Genomic DNA, 22,245 nt, shown 5'->3' with positions numbered 1-22,245 from the left:
CCCATCCAGCCCCACGTCCCCTGCTCTGGTTCTCCTGCACCTCGGGCAGATGGGACATGACATGCAGGGAGTCACAGTGTCACCTTGTAACCTGCTGCTAGGACAGTGGAGTGGAAGGGTGGCACAGGGGGCCCCTTAGCCCTTGTACTTCAGGCTGGGGGGCCAGGCTGGGGTGTAGCAGTGCTTGGTCTTCCAAGCCAGAAACCTCCCACCACCTTCCCACCTAGGGCAGAGCTCCCCTTCTGCCCAGGGCTGCAGGTCCCTCCAAAAGGGGCTGGGAGAGACTGTTAAGAGTTCAGGCAGCTGCAGGTGGGAGGTGAAAGTGAAGACCTGCAAATTCCACGTTAGAAATTCACTAGCAAGAGATGAATGAATGTTTGGTGAGCCCACAATTCACTAAGTCCAATGTGTGAATCAGGAATTAGTTTGCAAACAGCCCTCTAAACCTGACCCTACCCCCTGCCCTTCACTGGAGGGGGCCAGCCCTGCTGCTCCTGCCCTGAAATGCTCTGAATACACAGGCACATGCTGCACAAACAGGAGCAGAATCTGGGTTTGCACTTTGCTGGGTTTAGCATTTCTACATGCTGTTGCTCAGGTGCTAAATAAAATCTCCAAGCCAGTGGGAGTTGAGCTGGGTGCACAGCTCAGGGCAGTGGCAGGACACTGCTCCCTGCCTGCCCCTGCTCAGGGCCTGGAGGAGGCATTTGCAGTCACTTGAAGGACAAAAAATAACAGCACAAGCAATTGAGCTGACAGCAAAGTGTTGATACACAAAGGCAGGTGCTGAAGCACTTCAAATAACATGATAGCTTGGGTTAGAAGGTGCTCTTTAACATGGAACTTCAGACGACTTCCCTCCAAAGGAGCCTATTAACTGCCACCTTAATTTGTAAGTGGGAACTTGTGTTACCTCAGCATTATTCCCTGATAGCACAGGAATAACAGTCAAAACACAAGGTCCCACCACCCTTCTCAGCCGTGACATCAGACTCTGATTACTGGGGGCAGTTGGGTGCTGGGAGCTGATACCTGCAGCCTCTCAGGGAGGCAAAGCCCCTGCATCCATATCTCCTCCTGTGCTCCGTTACCTGAAGGTCTGTGAGAAGCCCTCTACCTTGGGCTGGGCCAGGCCATGCCCACCTCTGCCTCCTCCCTGGCCAGGAGGAGCCAAGGCCCTCCACACCTACCTCCACATCTGCATTCACCTCCATATACACCTCCTGGCACAGGGGGCACAAGCAGAGCCTTTCCAAACTATTCCCAGGCTCGTCGTTCCCTGATGTGGGACACAAAGATGATCAGAGGCTGGAGCACCTATGAAGACAGGCTGAGAGAGTTGGGCTGTTCAGCTTGGAGAAGAGAAGGCTCCAGGGAGACCTTAGAGCAGCTTCCAGTGCCTGAAGGGGCTCCAGGAAAGCTGGGGAGGGACATCTGGTTTTCCTTGCTGTGCACCCGTGACGCTGCCCTGTCCTTCCCCTCCTGCCCTCAGCTTGTGCCATTAATGGGTTTTCCCACTCCTCCCAGAAGCACATGCCCAGATCTGATCTGTCTTCTGCTGTTGTTCTGCCCCATCTGGTGCCATCTGTCCCAGCCCTTTCTTCAGCTCTAGTCTCACCATCCCCCTCCAAGACTGCTGAACACTCTTCACAGTCACTGCATAAAGCTTCTCCCCTGAGCCCACAAACAGGCTGCCATCTTCAGCTGAGCGCTCCTATCCAGACAGCATCTAATTCTTGCCCAATTTTTTTTGTCTTGAATAATCTACATTACAGCTCTTCACATCCACCCACACAGGTAAGACCATCAGCAGGGTTCTCATCTTGTTCATTGCAACATTCCTCTTGGGACCCTGCAAACTCAACCTATTAAAAACCTGCAGCAAGGTCCATTTTTTCCAGTTCTCCCCTCCATCACCTCTCCCTGGCAGTGCTCCTCTCTAGCATGAGCATCAGTGGAGCAGAGCTGAACTTTCAAGACTTTCACAAACCCTCCACGCCCTCCCCCAGATAAGCAGTACTGGAAAATCATCTTCTGCCAATCTGTATTAAATATTGTATCTATAAATCAATCAAAATTAATACGAATAACAAGAAACAAATGTGAAACCTGCAAAGTTGTACTCCAAGATGCCACAGAAGGTGACAAGTGGGCTGAGGAGGCTCCAGAAGCTTGCAAGTAGCTCCTCCTTGTGCTGTGGGGTGACAGCCCCATTTCTGTCCCCAGAGGACCTGGCATGGCTGTGGGGCAGAGCTCTGCAGCCACGGTGTCCAGCCATCACTTACCACCTCACACAGACATGAGATGTGTGTGTGTCCTGGTACCTTTGGATGATTAACCAGGTCAAAACTGAAACGACGTTGAGATTTGGCTCCACTGAACTTCCCTGAGGTCCATGGAGCTGCCCTGTCCATAAGGAACCCCCTTTGGGTCAACAAACCCAGAGCTGGATGGTGAGTTGTGAGGTGGGGACAGGTTGCTCAGAGTCAAGTCAGTTCAGTTTGGGTTCCCCCATGGCATTTTACAAAGCAGTGCTGCAGACAGGGACACCCGGGCTTTGTTCCCTTCATCAGATGCCCTGGAGCATCTCCCAGCTCCCGATTCAAATCAAATGACAGCTTGGATGCCTTTTCAAAACTTTTCTCTAGTTTTTGATCTTTAGACACTTAGCAGAGGACATCACAAATTATTAAAAAGTGAATTACATTTCCTCATGTCCTTTTATTAGACTGCTCACCAGAGCCAAACTTTCAGAGTCCAAAAAAATGTAGTGACTGAAAGAGGATGGGTTATTATGCAGCAACAGGGATCTTGTCATTGATGACAGTTTAAAGGCAGTGAGTGTGTATACAGGTAATCTCTAGACATAGACAAGTAACCCAGACAACAGCAACAGCATCTTTAATTAGGGGATGAGATAGATGATGAATTAAACTTAAAGCAGAAAGTAGTTGTCCTGGTTTGAGCCAGGATGAAGCCAGTTTTTCTTTTTACTGATTTTTTTTTTCTTCAGTAAGCTTTCTTGTAACTAGCAACAGTGTGTTCTGCTAGGCTGATAAGACAGTGGAATGTTTTTCTAACTACTGAGGCTTCAAGGCTGCACCTGCACTCTGCCGGCTCAGACACTATGGGGAGATCTGTGACCCCCCCGTAGGAGGCTGAGTTAGATGGACAGCAAAATTGGCCAAAGATATTCCATTCCATATGTCTACGTAAGCTCAGAGGAAGGTCAGAGATCACAGGAGACAACTTCCTTCCTTCTTCTTCTCCCCTTCTCTTCCGTCCATGGCCGGCGTCCAGGGAGGACTCTGTTCATCCATCACCGTCGATCCTCAGGCTTGATCTCTCGTGACCCCCATAACTCTCTGCTTTCTCCAGCAGCAGCTCCGGGATTCCTCGGGACTCTTCCCAGTTCAGGGAAGTGCTGTGGGAGTTGCTGGGGTGGGGGGAGGCGAGAGGCTTTTTGCCCATTCCTGAACATATCTGTACATAATTGTATATATTTTCTTGTATCATTCATTAGTGTTTTAATTAAAGCTGTGTAGTTTAGTTTTCAATCCAGCCAAGTCTCTCTCTTTTTCTCTCTCTCCTTCCCTACCTGGGTTGGGGGGAGGGGGGATCGAGAGCATTGTTGTCGGACCTGAGTCAAACTGTGACATTGACATAAAACTTCTGATGTTCAGTGAACTAATTTTTGCCTTTAAAAATACAAATCAATTAATGTAATGAACAACATTTCATTAAAGTGAGAAACTCAGTAATATAGATTAACTGGGCAACATTCAATATACAGTGAGTTAATTTCCTGAAGCTTTACTATTTACAGCCTTATTTTTTAACTTTTGTTGTTGTTGTTGTTTTGTTTTATTTTGTTTTGTTTAATGAAATAACTGCTGCACCAATTAGTGGCTTCTGATTATTATTAGTAACAGTCTGCATGTGGAGGACTCTGACCTACTGAGCCTGACTGAAGCTGTAAGATAATTTAGAAAATAGCTCTCAGGCTTGATGGTGAGGAAATACTGCTTCTGGCTCATAATTATACTTTATGGAAAATTTATTTTTTAAATTACCTGTAAAGAAAGCCTATTTAGAAGGTCCAGAACAGTCACCGACAACCGTGTCTGATCCATTTCTCAAAGTAAAGAGCATCCACTTTCTCCGTGGAGTTTTGTGATTCCCCAATCTAGTTTTGTCAACATCACGTCTCCTCCATTCAATTAATATCTGTAACAACTAATATTCTATCATTTCAGTTTAAACAGCCTACCTGAAATTATTTAATAGTTATAAAACAACAGGATTCCCAAATGGAAGCTATGTTGGTTATGTGCTTTAAGAGGTACAAATATTTCTGAAATTTCTAAAAAAAAAGGTAGACACACAGTCTATGTTTCAAAGACCATTACAGTTATTAGCTTTTAGAATACTGTGTCTGCCTCTAATTTTTTTTAAGGGAAACAATTATCCAGGTACATATAGGTTTACAGGACAATTCATAGAATCATAGAATCATAGAATCTTAGGGGCTGGAAGGGACCTCGAGAGATCATCTAGTCCAACCCCCCTGCCAGAGCAGGATCACCTAGAGTACATCACACAGGAACTCATCCAGGTGGGTTTTGAATGTCTCCAGTGAGGGAGACTCCACAACCTCCCTGGGCAGTCTGTTCCAGTGCTCTGTCACTCTTACAGTAAAAAAATTTTTTCGGATATTCACCTTGAACTTCCTATGCTCCAATTTACACCCATTACCCCTTGTCCTATCACTGGTCATCACTGAGAAAAGCCTAACTCCGTCCCCCTGACACTCACCCCTTACATATTTGTAAACATTGATGAGGTCACCCCTCAGTCTCCTTTTCTCCAAGCTAAAGAGACCCAGCTCCCTCAGCCTTTCCTCATAAGGGAGATGTTCCACTCCCCTAATCATCTTCGTAGCTCTGCGCTGGACTCTTTCGAGCAGTTCCCTGTCCTTTTTGAACTGAGGGGCCCAGAACTGGACACAATACTCCAGATGTGGCCTCACCAATGCAGAATAGAGGGGGAGGAGAACCTCTCTTGACCTACTAACCACACCCTTTCTAATGCACCCCAGGATGCCATTGGCCTTCTTGGCCACAAGGGCACATTGCTGGCTCATGGTCATCCTCCTGTCTACCAGGACCCCCAGGTCTCTTTCACCTACACTACTCTCCAGCAGTTCAGCCCCCAACCTGTACTGGGACATGGTGTTGTTCTTCCCCAAATGTAAAACTCTGCACTTCCCCTTGTTGAATTTCATCATGTTTCTCCCCGCCCAACTCTCCAACCTATCTAAGTCTCTCTGAATGGCAGCACAGCCTTCTGGTGTGTCAGCCACTCCTCCCAGCTTAGTGTCATCAGCAAACTTGCTGAGGGTACATTCTATACCCTCATCCAGGTCGTTGATGAAGATGTTGAACAACACCGGTCCCAGTACCGACCCCTGTGGGACTCCACTAGTCACACACCTCCAACCAGATTCTGCCCCATTGACTACAACTCTCTGACTCCTTCCTTTCAACCAGTTCCTAATCCACCTCACTTCCTGATCACCAAACCCATACCTGATCAACTTTTCTACAAGGATGCTGTGGGAGACGGTGTCAAATGCTTTACTGAAATCAAGATAAACCACATCTACCGCTCTACCATCATCTATCCACCTAGTAATTTCCTCATAGAAGGCTATGAGGTTAGTCAAACATGATTTACCCTTGATAAAACCATGTTGACTGCTCTTGATGACCCCCATGTCCTTGATGTGCCTGGAGATAGTGACAAGAACAAGTTGTTCCATCACCTTTCCAGGGATGGAGGTGAGGCTGACCGGTCTATAGTTACCCGGGTCCTCCTTCTTGCCCTTCTTGTAGACTGGAGTGACATTTGCTATCCTCCAGTCCTCAGGCACCTCACCTGTTGCCCATGACTTACTGAAGATGATGGAGAGTGGCCTAGCAATGACCTCCGCCAGCTCCCTCAGCACCCTTGGGTGCATTCCATCTGGACCCATTGATTTATGGATGTCCAGATTACTCAACTGATCCCTAACCCAATCCTCATCTACCATGTCAAACTCTTCCTCTATCTTGACTTCTTCTGGGGCTATATGAATCTGGGGCTCATAGGGAGACCCTGCAGGAGTGAAGACAGAGGCAAAGAAGGCATTCAGCACCTCTGCCTTCTTTATATCCTCTGTCACCAGGGCTCCCACCTCATTCCTCAATGGGCCAATATTGCCTCTATTGCTAGTTTTGCTAGCTATGTATTTGAAAAAGCCCTTTCTATTATCCTTAACCTGACTTGCAAGGTTAAGTTCCAAGGAGGCCTTAGCTTTCCTAATTGCCTCCCTACATCCTCTGACAACAGTCCTATATTCCTCCCACGTGACCAGCCCCTCCTTCCATGATCTGTAGATTTTCCTTTTCCACTTAAGTTTGCCCAGTAGTTCCTTCTTTAACCATGCAGGTCTCCTAGCACCCTTACTAGATTTCCTAACCATTGGGACGCTCTGATCCTGCGCTTGCAAGAAGTGGTCCTTGAATGTTGACCAGCTATCTTGAGCTCCTTTATCTTCTAGCACCCTGTCCCATGGGATTTCCCTTAATAGATGATTGAGGAGACCAAAGTTTGCCCTGTGGAAGTCCAGGGTTCTGGTCCTGCTGGGTATTTTGTTCCTTCCACACAGGATCCTGAACTCCACCATCTCATGATCACTGCAGCCAAGGCTGCCATTGACCACCACTGCTTCAACAAGGCCCTCCTTGCTGGTTAGTACAAGATCCAGCAGCGCTCCTCTTCTAGTCGGCTTGTCCACCATTTGCATTAAGAAGTTATCATCAATGCACTGGAGGAACCTCCTAGACTGCAAATACAGACACAATATATCTGTGTCTGCAACCAGTAAGCCACTCACATTTAGAACCGAGTTCTCATGATCATGTGACATCTTCAGGAATCAACATACTGGTAAGTACTGAAAACATTGACAGTGACCGTCATTGAGCATCAGGAAAGTAAATAGCTCCTTACAGTATGGCAGTAAAGGAGTGACAATAGCAGGGAATGATGAAAGGAGAGAGGATTCCCATGTGCTCTGGAGAAGAGCATTAAACAAAATGAAACATGTTGCAGAGAAAGAAATAAGAACAGCTATTTTAATGTGAGCAAATCACCAGTAAAGGAGTAAAGAGGAAATCAGCAGTATCTGTCAATCTTGAGAGTGATTATTGACAGGGACAGTGAGAAACTGGATGTTGAAGTCTCACTGATGAGTGTATGAGCATCCACCTGCCAAGAATCTGGAAACTGACAAGTCATTTAAAGAAGTAGGAGAAAAAATGTCAGAACTGAAATCTGTCAGGACTCTAGAAAGCATTTGTAAATCTACTCATTCTTTATAGATCCTGTCTTTCTAAAGATAATCTTACTGCAGTGTCACGATCCGTGACCTATTATATCTCCTTATTGGAGTGTATTAACTTATCAGGATTTGCTGAGAGATCCACACGTGGGTATCTGATGAGTGTATGAGCATCCACCTGCCAAGAATCTGGAAACTGACAAGTCATTTAAAGAAGTAGGAGAAAAAATGTCAGAACTGAAATCTGTCAGGACTCTAGAAAGCATTTGTAAATCTACTCATTCTTTATAGATCCTGTCTTTCTAAAGATAATCTTACTGCAGGGGAAAAAAAAACCAAAACAAAACAAAAAAAAGTGAAAGAAGCTTCTCTTTCCAAAGAACTGAAATTTGTCACTTGCAATACAGACTGAGTACATGTGACTTTATATGGAAATTATTCACCATATTGCCATATAGTTCCATTTGTATTAACCATTATTTTGTTTTGTTACAATGAAGAAGAGGTTCTTTTTCTACTTTACCACAAGAAGAACTGTATAACTTTGTACAATTTCCACATGAAATAAAGTAACTCATTTTGAGACATGCAGCACAGAACAACATGTAGTTAGCAGGTCGTGTCAGCATAGCACGGCTATGTGTTCACAAATGTTTAGTGAACAGGAGAGCTCTACCTTGATCCTACTATATTTGATCTTATATTTACCAATGGATGCACTTTGTGCTGATTCTTACCTTTTCTTTGAGAGGAACTAGACTTTAGTTTTGTGGGGTTTTTTATACTAAGCACTACACCAGCATATTGTATGACACTTTTTCACCTGAGAAAATTTTTGTGTCAGATATTTATTTTCACACCTATTTTCACATTTCTATGTGATTGTTCTATAGCTGAGAAAAAAGTTACATATCTTTTCTATATTAATGATTTTATTTGTAAATAACTTCAATCAACAAATCAAGGAAAAATATGAAGAAAAATAACATGAGTAAAAAGTGTCAACATTCAGACCTTTACATGAAAAAAGCCTACTGCTTTTCAGGGATTTGTTAAATACGTACACATACCTTTCAGAAATTATGCAAGGTTTGCCAGTTGTAAGAGCCAGATTTGGAAACGTTTCCTAAGGTATTACAAGACTAAATAATATTTGATCGCCTCCAATGATCTCTCCACAAGATGTCCTTTGTCAATATTTAAATCTCTTTTTTTATGTCCGGTGGAAGCCTTCCAAAGGTTCTTCTCTCATTTACTTCCACTGTAAATGTTGAGCCAGGGAAACGTAAAAATTGTATCCATCTCTTATAGTAATGTACTTCCTCACTGAAGTAAAAAGAGTTCAACTTTCAACAGCTAAAAAGGTGCTTTTTGCTCAGTTTGAACAGTAAAAACAGCTGGCATTGAATAAATACAAAACCTGAGGTGTTAATTTATTCTTGATCTCTAAGTTTCTGGAGTAAAATAACCACTTAAAGCACTGGACATCAATGACAATTAAAATAAAATGTAAAATGCTGAAAACCCATATTTAGTAAGCCCTGAAAATGTTTTGAAAATTACTTGAGTGCAGGAAACATAATCTCTTTTCCTGCAAAAATAGTTATTTTCACTATTGCCCTGGAAATACAGAATATTATTATTGGAAAATCAGTTGTTACAATTAATAATATTGGGTTTTTTTCAGTCTTGAGGCTACTTATGACCCTCAAATAATAATAACAACATTTCAAAAGGTATAGCATGATATTAATCATAGAATCATAGAATGTTTTGGGTTGGAAGGGACTTTAAAGATCATCTAGCTCTAATCCTCCTGCATGGACAGGAACACCTCCCACTAGACTAGGTTATTCAAAGCAACATCCAGCCTGGCCTTGAACACTTTTAGGGAAGAAGCATCTACAACTTCCTTGGACAACCTGTTCCAGTGCTTCACCCCCCTCACAGGAAATAATTTATTCCTAATGTCTAACTTAAATCTACCCTCTTCCAATTTAAAACCATTACCTGTTGTCCTATAACTCCATACCCTTATAAGAAGTCCCTCCCCAGCTTTCTTGCAGGCCCCTTCAGGTACTGGAAGTCTCCTCAGAGACTTCTCTTCTAAGTCTGTCTTCATAGGAGAGGTGCTTCAGCCCTCTCATAATCTTTGTGACTTCCCTATGGACTCACCCCAACAGCTCCATGTCCCTCTTATGTTGGGATCTCCAGAGCCTGACACAGTACTCCAGGTGGAGTCTCATGAGAGCGGAGTAGAGAGGGAGAATCACCTCTCTTGACCTGCTGGCTATGTTTCTTTTGATGCAGCTCAGGATACAATTGGCTTTATGGGCTGCAAGTGCACATTGCCAGCTCATGTTGAGCTTTCCATCAAACAACACCCCCAAGTCTTTTTCCTCAGGGCTATTCTCAATTCATTGTCCACCCAGACTGTATCTGTGCTTCAGATTGCTCTGACCCAGGTGCAGGACATTGCACTTGGCCTTGTTGGACTTCATGATGTTGGCATGGGCCCACCTCTCAACCCTATCCAGGTCCCTCTGGATGGCATGCTTTCCTTCCAGTGTGCCAATCACACCATAGAACTTGGTGTCATCAGCAAACTTGTTGAGGATGCACTCAATCCCACTGTCCATGGCTCCAACAAAGATGATAAACAGCACTTGTCCCAGTACTTACCCTTGAGGAGCACCATTTGTCACTGGTCTCAATCCGGACATCAAGCCATTGACCACTACTTTTTTAGTACCAGATATCCAATTCCTTATCCACAGAGTGGTCCATCCATCAAATCCAATTTAGAGACTGGGATGCTGTATGAGACAGTGTTGAATGCTTGGCCACCAGTGCTGTGACCTTATCATAAAAGGCCACCAAGTTTGTCAGGCATGATTTGCCCTTGGTGAAGACGTGTTGCTACCAAATACCTCCACATTTTCTGTGTGCTCTTGATGAACAGGTAGTAAGGTAGATCATGAACTGGTTGAAAGGAAGAAGTCAGAGAGTTGTGGTCAATGGGACAGAGTCTAGTTGGAGGTCTGTGACTAGTGGAGTCCCTCAGGGGTGGATACTGGGGCTGGTGTTGTTCAATATTTACATCAATGACCTGGATGAGGGAACAGAGTGTGCCCTCAGCAAGTTTGCTGATGACACTAAACTGGGAGGTGTGGCTGACACACCAGAAGGCTGTGCTGCCATTCAGCAAGATCTAGATATTCTATAGAGTTGGGCAAGGATAAACTTGATGAAATTCAACAAGGGCAAGTCTAGAGTCTTGCATCTGGGGAAGAACAACCCCATGTACCAGTACAGGTTGGGGGCTGACCTGCTGGAAAGCAGTGTAGGAGAAAGAGACCAAGGAGTCCTGGTGGACAGGAGGATGAGCATGAGCCGGCAATGTGCCCTTGTGGCCAAGAAGGCCAATGGCATCCTGGGGTGTGCTAGAAAGGGTGTGGTTAGTAGGTCAAGAGAGGTTCTCCTCCCCCTCTATTCTGCATTGGTGAGGCCACATCTGGAATATTGTGTCCAGTTCTGGGCCCCTCAGTTCCAGAAGGACAGAGAACTGCTTGAAAGAGTCCAGAGCAGAGCCACAAAGATGATTAAGGGAGTGGAACATCTCCCTTATGAGGAAAGGCTAAGGGAGCTGGGTCTCTTTAGCTTGGAGAAGAGAAGTCTGATGGGCAACCTCATCAATGTTTACAGGTATGTTAAGGGTGAGTTTCTGGAGGACGGAGCCAGGCTTTTTTCAGTAATGTCTAGTGACAGGACAAGGGGCAATGGATGCAAATTGGAGCACAGGAGTTTCCATGTAAACATCAGAAAAAACTTCTTTACTGTGAGAGTGACAGAGCACTGGAAGAGGCTGCCAAGAGAGGTTGTGGAGTCTCCTTCACTGGAAACATTCAAAACCCGCCTGGATACGTTCCTGTGTGATGTGCTCTGGGTGATCCTGCTCTGGCAGGGGGGTTGGACTAGATGATCTTTTGAGGTCCCTTCGAAAAACTCAGAATCTGTGATTCTGTGATTCAATGAAAATCCTGTATTCCTGTTAGCACCAATTAAGAACTTGGACATAAAAAAAAAAAAAAAAAAAAAAAGAAAACTCATTGCTAAAATGTATCACTATTATTGCATTATAAAATTTCTTTAAACAATTTTAATGATAGTTTAATCACAGTATAAATGTTGTCATAGACAACAAAGAAAAATAAAATCTGTAAAAATTACTGCAAATTATGTTAAGTGCTGTGCAGTATGTTTACATGCTTACTTCAAGAAATGACCTATAAAATGTTTATGGAATCCGTGAAAATATATAATGATCTACCTTGTGATGCAAATGACCATAAATTGAGACCGGTTGTGGAAAATATATATATTTTAGTTTCATAAGTCATCCTTTAAAATAAATAAATAATTATCCTTAATATACATAATTCAGTTGCAATTTGTGAATAAACTTGTCACTATTCATTGCTCTAGTGGGATCCAGACTTGTTAAAATGTAAACAAGAACACATAATGCAATCTAGGCAAATGAGGAACATGTTATTAAAACAAACCTGAAATCTCACTGATTCCACTCAAATATTTTTGTATTTGCTGCTGCTATAAATAGCTATATTTAGTGCTTGAGAAGAAAAACTTGTTTCTTCTTATATGCTATTAATGAGTTTGTTTTTGTCATACTGTATATACAATAAACACTCAATAAATTTCTATGAAGAGCAGTCTCAGTAGGCACATTAACTGTGAGACTAAAACAGATCATTAACCTTATCTAATTTTGCCAACTATTTGATAGAGTCATTTGGTTAAATATTTTCTATTTGTGTTAGTGTCAGCTACATGAAAATCGAAATTGAATACTTTTTTATATATATATATGAAGTAAATAGGAGTTCTTTCAATTTTCAGAAAGAAAAAATTACAAAACCTGGTTTCAAGAGATCTGATTACTCACTGAAAAACTTTATTTGATTCACTACAACAAAGAGCAAAGAACACTGATATATACTAAAGTGTATTCAGCCTTTAAATAACGTATTAAATTTTACTTTTCAAGTCTATTAACCCAACCGATTTTATAATAATCAAATAAAAAATGGCTGTTTCTCAGTAATTTTAATTATGTAAATCATATACATGACCAAAAATAATTTTAAAAGCAGATGGAAATATAATAAATTAAACCAAACATTGGTATTTCTAAGATTCTGAGAGAAATCTCAAGCATCATTATTAGACCTGAATTTTGCTGTAATGTTCTGCAGTTCAAAGATGCTTAGATTTCGCTTCTAAAGATTTGTGTGAAGGCACTGAACTCTTTGTCTGCATCAATATCTATTTATTTAATTAATATTAGATTTTTAATTCTAAAAAGCTTTATGTAATACAGAGAAACTTAATCAGATGTTTTTCTTGTATCATGACTCTAAATGTCACATATAAATCAGCTATTTAAGAGTTTCCTACTGTAGAGCAAAGCCTTGAGTACAACTGAGGCAAGACTATGATTTAAATATTAAATCCAAATTTATTCTAAGCATGATGTCGCAAATGGAAGCAAAGATAACAGAAAATGAATATTTAGCAAACTGAATATTAATTTAAAAAGATGAAAAATTAAAAACTTAGTCTTGTTCCCTGTTGACAGTATAAATATCATCCTGTTTGATTTTAAGATTGGTTTAACTGCTGGTTTTATGCAAGTGTAATGATGTAAATTTTACTGCAATCGTTTCTCGTTTAATAGTTATATAGATGAAAATTGAAGATCCAGTCTTGTAAGATGTTTATAATTTCTGCATGCTGTCTGAGTAATCCCAGTATTATTTTTCAGTCCACTTTGAGCTGCAAAGTGCTTTGCAGTGCTAGTATCACTGGTGTTCAGATTGGGCTCTATGCCCTGAAAAAGGTAGTCACAAGAAACTCAGAAGATGTTGACTTTGTAAATGAGGGTATAGCATTTATATTTAACCTAACTCAACAATAACTTAATGCTTCTGTTTGGATGGAAGAAAGAGTTATACATATCATCTAGAAACACAGAAAATGACTGGTGAGGGCAGGAGACAATTGAGTTAAACAAAAGAAAGAAGGTCTTGACTGAGGACCAAAGAGCTTGTATTCAAACAGGCTAATTTAACCATTGCTTTGCTCATTTTTAGAAGTTGCTGCAATAATTTTAATGAAAATTGTGTTTGTTGACTATGAAATGACATATTAAATAGGTGGTCAACAGTATGCCACTGTACTTTAAAGTGTCAGTTGCTTCAAGGTTCATATAGCTGTACCCACCTGTTAAAAGCTGATCTGAGAACAAGCTAAAAATATTTTCAACTGATGTGTAACAATGATCGGGCAACAATTGTGATTTGTGATCCTCTTACCTCATGTGTCAAGAAAGTCTAAAAGACACCAAGGCAATTAAGAGCCACAAAAGTTCCTATCAAATATATATAGCTAGTGAGTTGTGGTTTTTTTTCTCATTCTTTAGGATTTAGTAAGTTTTTATGCAAAGCTTGCTACCTAAGTAGATCTAAGAAGGCCACTTATGGCAGATGAGTGAGACCACAGTGCTTCTTTCCTTTTGTAGGAAGAGTGACCAGGAGCATTTGTTTATGGTTTCCTTGGTCCACTTGAAACATTAAAACAGCACTGAACATGTTAGTTCTTCCATGTAGTAATTTCTTCAAGCATAGGAATATCAATAAATCACTTTGAAGAAACAAAATGAAGATGAGCTATTTTTATAAATGTCTACATCCTCATTGCAATTTTGTGCTCTCTAGATGTTTATTCTCAGGATTCTCTTGTAGGAACTATATTTCAAAAGCTGAATGTCTAAATAAAATCTATATATTTAAGTCAGCATAAGTCCGTGTAGTTAGTCAGGTTTAGATTTAACATGTCTAATTTAACTGAATATGTACAAAAACACTGTGTCTGCAAATATCCTCTCTTATTCTTCCTCCAGCTTCGTATTTCTGAACATTTCATTATGTAAATGAAATTATATGGTGTTCGTTCCTGCCTTCTTGTGGACTCCCACTGTCAGGGCAAATTGAGAAGCAGAAAAGACCTTGATTCTGTATAAAGATTGCTCAGCAGTAACAAAAACATATCTGTGTTATCAGCAGTGTTTCCATCATAAGTACAAAACAAAACATTCCTGTGGAATGCCAGTACCAGAATTGCATGAATTAATGCCTCAAAGAGATGTTGTTTTGGGGAAACCTGTGGAGCAGGGGTAGGATATTGAGTCAGGTAATGCTTCTCTGTGTTTAGGGACAGGGGAAGATCATCTGTTTCTTGCACATGTGCAGCTATAAGTTCTTCCTAGGAACCTTAGTGACAGGTGAATATAAACCATTCATTGTACATGCTCCATGCTTGGTTAAGTATAAAAGGGACCAAGAATAGTCTCCGAACTTTTTTCTCTTCTCTCTCATTCTCTCTCTTTTTGGATGTGTCTCTCTCATTCTCACCCATCACCTGAGAATTGTAACCAGAAAAGACCAAAAGACCACCAGTACAAGATCCTGAGGATGGTGATATCTTTTTCCTCCCCCTAACCCAGCATCTCTCATTCTCTCTCTCTCTTTCTTTCTTGCTCTCTGTTTGTTTCTCAAATGCCCCATGGTTCTCCCTTTCTCTTACTTTCAGCTTCACTCTGGGCCTATATGGGTAACAAGTAACACCACAATAAATTTTGCGGATCCATTCAGTTGTAGTTAACAGTTAATCTGGAAGAAATGTAAATTTCACCAAGATTGCTGTGTTTCTACACCTTTTTGCTGGTTTCATTCCTTAGATGTTTTCCAGGGTTTGAGTAAAGTGTGGTTTTGTTGAGACCTCCTGAAGGTGTTTGTGGTCTCTCCTCCTACCTCAAAGAGAATAAAAAAAACCCCCCCCAGCCAGTGAGGATAGGATGGGACATAGCCCCATATAAGCCATTATGAAGAAAATTAACTTCATCCCAGACAAAATCCACATATATGTTTATACTTTTCTTCTCCATTCTTTTCAATTTCACTCTCTTTGATGGAGTGGCTCAGGAAAATGGAATATTTTAACTCCAGTTCCTACAATTTGAGTGTACAAGGCAAAAGCATAGTCTTCATATTCATAGTCTTGATAATCAAGTTTTATAAATTCATATCTCAGTAGGCTATGTTTGTACCTTGAATTTATTCAGATTTAATTTGGGAATTCTTAATGAACATATTAGATGTTTTATGAAAGGCAGCATGAATGATGAATTGCTCATTAATTTCCTGGAAGGAAATTCAATATTTCCCAATTTTAAATTTTGTATTTTTTTTTACCCAGGCAGTAGAAAAAATGTTTTACTTAGAAAAAACAAGAAAAAAAGCAAATAATAAACAATTATTTATAACTGCATAGTAATTTACTCTGAATGATTAATGAATTACCTACCAATAATAAATGGGATCAGAACTATCAAGATTAGTTCCTGGAGTATTTACTATCAAAAAACCCCATGCTCATCTTCATAATGAAGTCTGGACTGTCATTACCATCCTTGAACCATAACTACAACAAAATCTAAAGCAAAATATTTTACAAGCCCAATGTAATTATATTACAGACTACATGTGCTGTCTAAAACATATAGTCCAAGTTTGAATGACAGCCATTCTTTCAATGACTATGAACTGAGTAGTTTCTCCTAAATTGGTGAATATTTCTGGAGGCAAAATATTGCTGACATGCTGCCTTTTCAGTTTGAACAGCCTCACGATACCATTTCAAACCTTATTATGAAAGTAGAAGTAAACTTAAAACCTCAATGTCTTTCCCAAACTTCCATGTGATCACCTTCCACTTGATTTCCACTCATTTTTGTGGATCCACTAGTTACCTGGATCTCTGCAAATAGCTCCTGCCAATACAGAACCTATGTTTTCCTTCAAACTTGAAGAATAACAAACAAGCAAAACTAAAACTAGATGCCCTCCTAGTTTCAAGGAGAAAAATGTACAAATAGAGACAGCAAAATGCTTTCAGTTCTCATTCAGTCAGAAGTTATTTGGGGCAACTACAATAAACATGAATGCCTTCATGAATTTGTGTAACATTGCAACTGGATATTTTCTGATATTGAAGCAAAGTTGTTTTTTTTTTCTATTTTGAAGATAAAATGAATAAAGAAAATCTATCTTTCTTATGACAGTTTATTTGTAACCTGAATCCATGCCTGTATCTCACACCTGTCTAATCCAGAAATAAACGATAGTTAAACTCTTTATCCATATAGATAAACACTATCATTTCCTACTTCTGTGGCCTGGTTTGAGCCAGCATGAAGCCACTTTTCCTTTAACTGATTTATTTATTTATTTATTTATTTCATTCAGTAAGCTCTCCTTTAACCAGCTGTCTCTCTCTAATTCTCTCCTTCACTACCTGGGTGGGGAGGGGATTGAAAGCGTTGTTGTCAATACTGAGTCAAACCGTGACATCCTGCAACTAATTAAACATATTTTTCTCAAAGCAATGTGAAATTATGAGCAAAAAATTTCAGAAATTGCAGCATGCTCTATATAAAATGTTCATCTGCAGTTGCAATATGTACACATGCACTCCGTAGGAGTTTCTACAGCTAATAATGAGATAATGCAGTAGCTCTGCAAAGAACTGAACATGTGAAGTCTTTCTCCTTCTTCTCCTTTCTCCTCTTCCGAAAAGAAATACAAACACTGTAACTTTTTTGATACCTTTTTCACTCAATAATGTCATTAACTATAAAAGTTAGCGGAAAGAGCTCATAGGTGGAAAAGATTGGCATACACCAGGCTATATCTACACAAATATAGGTGCAGGGGCACTGTGGTCTAGATCTGAGTTAAAGTATCACAAACTGTCTCCTCACTTTACTGTATACCATGTGGAACACAGCCCAGGCAGCAAATGCTTTCCAGCATTAACATAACTTACTTAATACGTATCAGTTGCCAATCTGCCTACACAGCACATCACCCATAAATCTTCTGGACAGTCCCTTTAAAGTCCAAGAGAGATACAAACAGATTTATCCAAATGATTGTTAAATAAAAAGTTTAGAAAGAAAGTTGAGTCAGTAAAGCCTTCTCAAACAGGAGTGAAACTGGCAAGAAAAGCCTCTTTGCTGCCATATGCTCAGGAGAAAAGAAAGACTACATGAGGGAAAGCACTTTCTATCACTGTTTTAATTTACTGTCACTGAAAATTAGCATGGCCACAACTATATCCTGAACTAACTCAAGTATCTAAAAATTATCATCAGAATCTTGAACTGTAAATAATGTTAAAATAAACTGTGTATTTTTGTTCAAGATTTGAATCTTTAATACTTTTTCTTTTTTTTTTTTTTTTTTTTTTGCCTGTTGGCTTTTGGGAAATTGATTTTGGGGACTAGAGCAATATTCTTGGACACTCTATGTAGATCATTTATGGTACAGTCAAAAGTGTTTTTGAGGGTGCCAAAGCTGTACAGGGTCATAGTTAAAAAACTGTTGGTTTTTTTTTTCCATAATACCTCCTATAAAAACAAAGCTAAAATAATCCATTATTATTATAATAATTAAAAAAAAAAAATATATTCTTTATTTCATTTGTGTATCAAAATCAGTGTTGTCAGATCTTCAAACCCCTAACCTGAGTCTCGTGACTCCAGCATTCCTCTTGAACAGCAACATGGATTTTTCAAATTAGGAGGCTCGTTTTTCATTTTCTAATTTGCTTGGACCACTTAAGATGGAAAGAGAAAAAACTTTAGAAAACCAAAGCTCTTTTGATATTTCTTATTATAAAACACAAATGCCATCCTTCTTTCACGCCAATGCTACTTACTGATGCTATTCCTGGAGAAGCTCTCCAAATATTCAGAGACTTTTATGGTGGGGGATACAGCACATCTTCTAACAGAAGGAGATGGTCCATTTTTAAAGATCACTGTGTTAAAAGTTAAGATGAGACCTGCAATCATGTAAGCTTAAGGGCTGGTGATTGCTTGGATTTTAAACACATGTAGGAAGACTTTATCTGTCCCACTCTTTTTTTCACCCCTTTCTCAAATCTTTCTTGCAATGCTGGAATTTTGTTCCATTATCTGCAAATGTCTGACTGAAACATGTAGCAGGTTCTTGCATGCAGTGTTAGCACAAATGCCATGTATTTTTATGTTCTTGTCTCCTTATGGTATTACAAAAAAAAAAAAAAAAAAAAAAAAAGAAGAGAAACAAAAAGGAAAAAAGCAAAGAGCAGCTACAAGGAAAAATTTCAATACAAAATGTATTTACAGGCAATTACCCCTGCTTTTTTGTTAATGGTTTATCTTCATTTTTACTTTTAAGAGTAAAAATTATTTGTGATAGTATATGGTAAACAAATAGACATGGCAGAAAAACGTACACAGGCACATTAATTCCATAAAACAGTTAATACTTTTTTTTTCACTGATTTCTTTTATGGAAATGTGTTTGTTTTGTTTTCCTACTTGTTTTTCACTAAAAGCAGAATGCCCTAGCTCCCTGAATTATCCAGAAAGAATAATAAAATTTTGTGGGGTTTTTAAATAAAATATATTTTCCCCATCTCCTAAGTAAATCTGTAAACTACTTGCAATACATTTTGTATTCAACATCCTGTTGCTTATGAAGAGTAACTGAACAATCTATATATATGTAGCCTTAATACTATGATTAATAATTTATCTTACAGAAATACAGCAAAACAAGGCAGCTCTGCTTTACCAATTAGCTTCTCATGTTTTCACCATGACTATAACTTTCCTGATTTTTCAAGAGTAATGAATAATTACTTATACCTCCCTGATTAATTTATTTTTTAATTCATAATCTGATTCCAATATGGCAGTAAGAATACTTTTGTCAGTGTTATTGAAGCAACTGTAAATTTTAGGAAAGTTTTCTGCATCTGCAGGTACAAAAGGACTTATGTTTATGTAATACTCACAGGAATATAATACCCTTTCCTTCTGTGCAGATTCTTGGGGAATAAAAAATTTGTTTGTGAAAACAACACAAAACAAAAATAAAAAAACAAACAAAGAAACAAAAAAACTGCAGTGCTAACACATTTTGTCTACACCTTTCCCAGTTCTGCATTTGCATATCAAATTCTCATGGTGTGTCCTCAAGCTGTAAGCTAGCAGCAACAAATTGTTAATGTATTTTGTATTGTGTCCTGTATCAAGGAATATGTTTAAATTGTCTCATAGAGAATCTGTAATTATGTTTCCCCATGTCTTTACAGATGTGGATAGTCACAATAATGACAGGGACTCGTCACTTTTCGTAAAGAGGTTGGAAAGTTCTTGCCAATTAAAACCAGAAATTTTTTCACATTCTATAAATCTTTCTATTGTAAATAAGAAGACCTTGGCCTATTCTTCCTAACAAATAATTATTACCTTAGTATTCTTAAGTAACCTGATGTTTAAGCGGACAGACTGAACAGTTCCACAGAAGAGTTATATGTTTTTTACCTGATCTTGTTCTCAGTATGTTACATCTGAAACCTTGGAAAAAGCAAGCTTCCCTATACATGGAGAATGATTGAAGTGAGGAACTTTTCTGGTGCACTGAAGCCTGCAGTGTTGTTTTTAGTGAAAACTGAAGTTAACACTGTCTATGCAAGCTTTTTTAGCAAAATTCAAACTATTACTAAAAATGTAAGGAGAAAAAAAGTACCTGACAGCTATGGAGGCTGATCATCAGAAAGCAACTTTCTTGGCTGCTCTGTTCCTGTTATTGTTATTGCTGCACTAAATAAATCAGTGAAAAATGGAAATTCTTACTTTCACAAAGGGAATTTTATCTTGTTCAACTATTTGGAGATCTTACTGAGTTTTTTGGGCTTTAGTGATCCAATAATGTAATTTTAGGACAGAGGTGGAAATCAGCAAATTAGAGCTCAATGAACTGTTTAAAAAAATATGAGCCGATCTGAATAAGCCACAACTGATTCAGTTGAACCAAACTGTGGTATAATGAATTAAATTGTTCTGGCTTATACTCCTGCAGTATTCGTGTCACATGCTAGCTAAGACACAGCCATTCCCAGATGTCAGCTACATGTTTGTACCACAAGATTCAGAATGGTTGTCATGCTTGTTCCTCAGCTGTCACAGCTCTCAACTCAACATTTTAAGGTCATAAGAAATGAACGCAAGTTCAGCCTGATATTCTGGATTGTGATTTGCAGCTGGTCAAGGTAGATACTTTGCCTTTTCTGCTAACATGGACAGCAGTGCGTTGCAGAGAGTAGGCAGGTGGGGAAACATACTGCTTAGAAAACTTTTACCAGGATTGCCTAGAGGTTGTGATTGAAAACTCTTAATGGAAGAAAATGTTGACATTTACATTACCACATCACAAGTGCACATCACAAGTGCAAGATACAGTCCTAAGAGCAGCCTGTTCATTTAGGGAAGAAAACAGCCCAGGAAAATCAACATAGTCAGGAACAATGGTGGTACCTTTGCTGAGGAAGAAGTAGGTCGCCTCTGTATGCTTAGTCACCATTTAGAGAATAAATTTGAAGATAACATACTCAAGATGTTTCCTAATTTTTATTTACTTACTGTAATACCTTTGACCAAAACTAGAAGCAATCAATAAATATTCAAAGAGAATTACGTTAATTCTTAAGTAAGTTTAAAGGAAACTAATTGTCAAGAGTTTTTCCTCTCCCTGTGTAGATCATTTAGCATGAAACTCACAAAGGCTACTGAACTTCCCACTGGGGATTTTAAATAGATTCCTAATAACAGAAGCTTAAAAAAAAATAAAAAAATACAATCTGACATTTTGAAGAGAGCATTGAGAGAAATACTAGTAAAGAGTCAGAAAATAGCTTAAAAGATGTCTGTAGTGTAGTGGCAAGAAGGTGAAAAGAAGGTCAAAAACAGATGTTTGGAAGGTTTCCATGTAAAATATGCTGAAGTAAAATTCTACTTAAAAATGAAATTTTAAATATGTTCCTACTCAGTATACAGAGCTGCCAGACATTTAGATGTAGTGCTTAGGGACGTGGTTTAGTTATATACTCGGCAGCGCTAAGTTAATGGTCAGACTCAATGAACTAAAGGTCTTTTCCAACAAAATTATTCTATGATTCTATCCACAAACGGAGTTTTCATTATAGAATCATAGAATCATCAAGGTTGGAAAAGACCTTCAAGATCATCAAGTCCAACCGTCAGCCCTACAACCACTAACCACTAAACCATTTCCTGAAACACTATGTCTGCCTGTTTTTTGAACACCGCCAGGGACAGTGCCCATACCACCTTCCTGGGCAATCTGTTCCAATGCCTCACTACTCTTTCTGTGAAGAACTTTTTCCTAATATCCAATCTGAACCTCCCCTAAAGCAACTTGAACCCATATCCTTTTGTTCTATCGCTAGTCACTAGGGAGAAGAGGCCAACACCCACCTCACTACAACTTCCTCTCAGGTAGCTGTATAGAGCAATGAGGTCTTCCCTCAGCCTCCCTTTCACAGCCCCAGCTCCCTCAGCCTCTCATCATAAGGCTGGTTCTCAAGACCCGTCATCAGCCTTGTTGCCCTTCTCTGCACCCTCTCCAGCACCTTGATGCCCTTCTTATACTGCAGTTGGTAGAATAATACTGAAGTCTATGCCATACTGTTACATAGACCTGCATCTTCTGCAATTTTGATGTGTCTGGCTTTGGACTTTTGCTACGAGAGCATACTATCTCTCGAATCCTTCTCAAAAGTCAGTAAATGGTGGATTTCTCTTGGCACACTTGTGGTAGGAATGTGATTTCTAATAAACAAGAAAATATTAATATCTCCATATCTCT

Source organism: Chaetura pelagica, unplaced genomic scaffold (genome assembly GCF_000747805.2).
Source record: "Chaetura pelagica isolate M959 unplaced genomic scaffold, ChaPel_1.0 scaffold219, whole genome shotgun sequence".
Taxonomy (NCBI): domain Eukaryota; kingdom Metazoa; phylum Chordata; class Aves; order Apodiformes; family Apodidae; genus Chaetura; species Chaetura pelagica.
Note: the sequence above shows the minus strand (reverse complement) of the source record.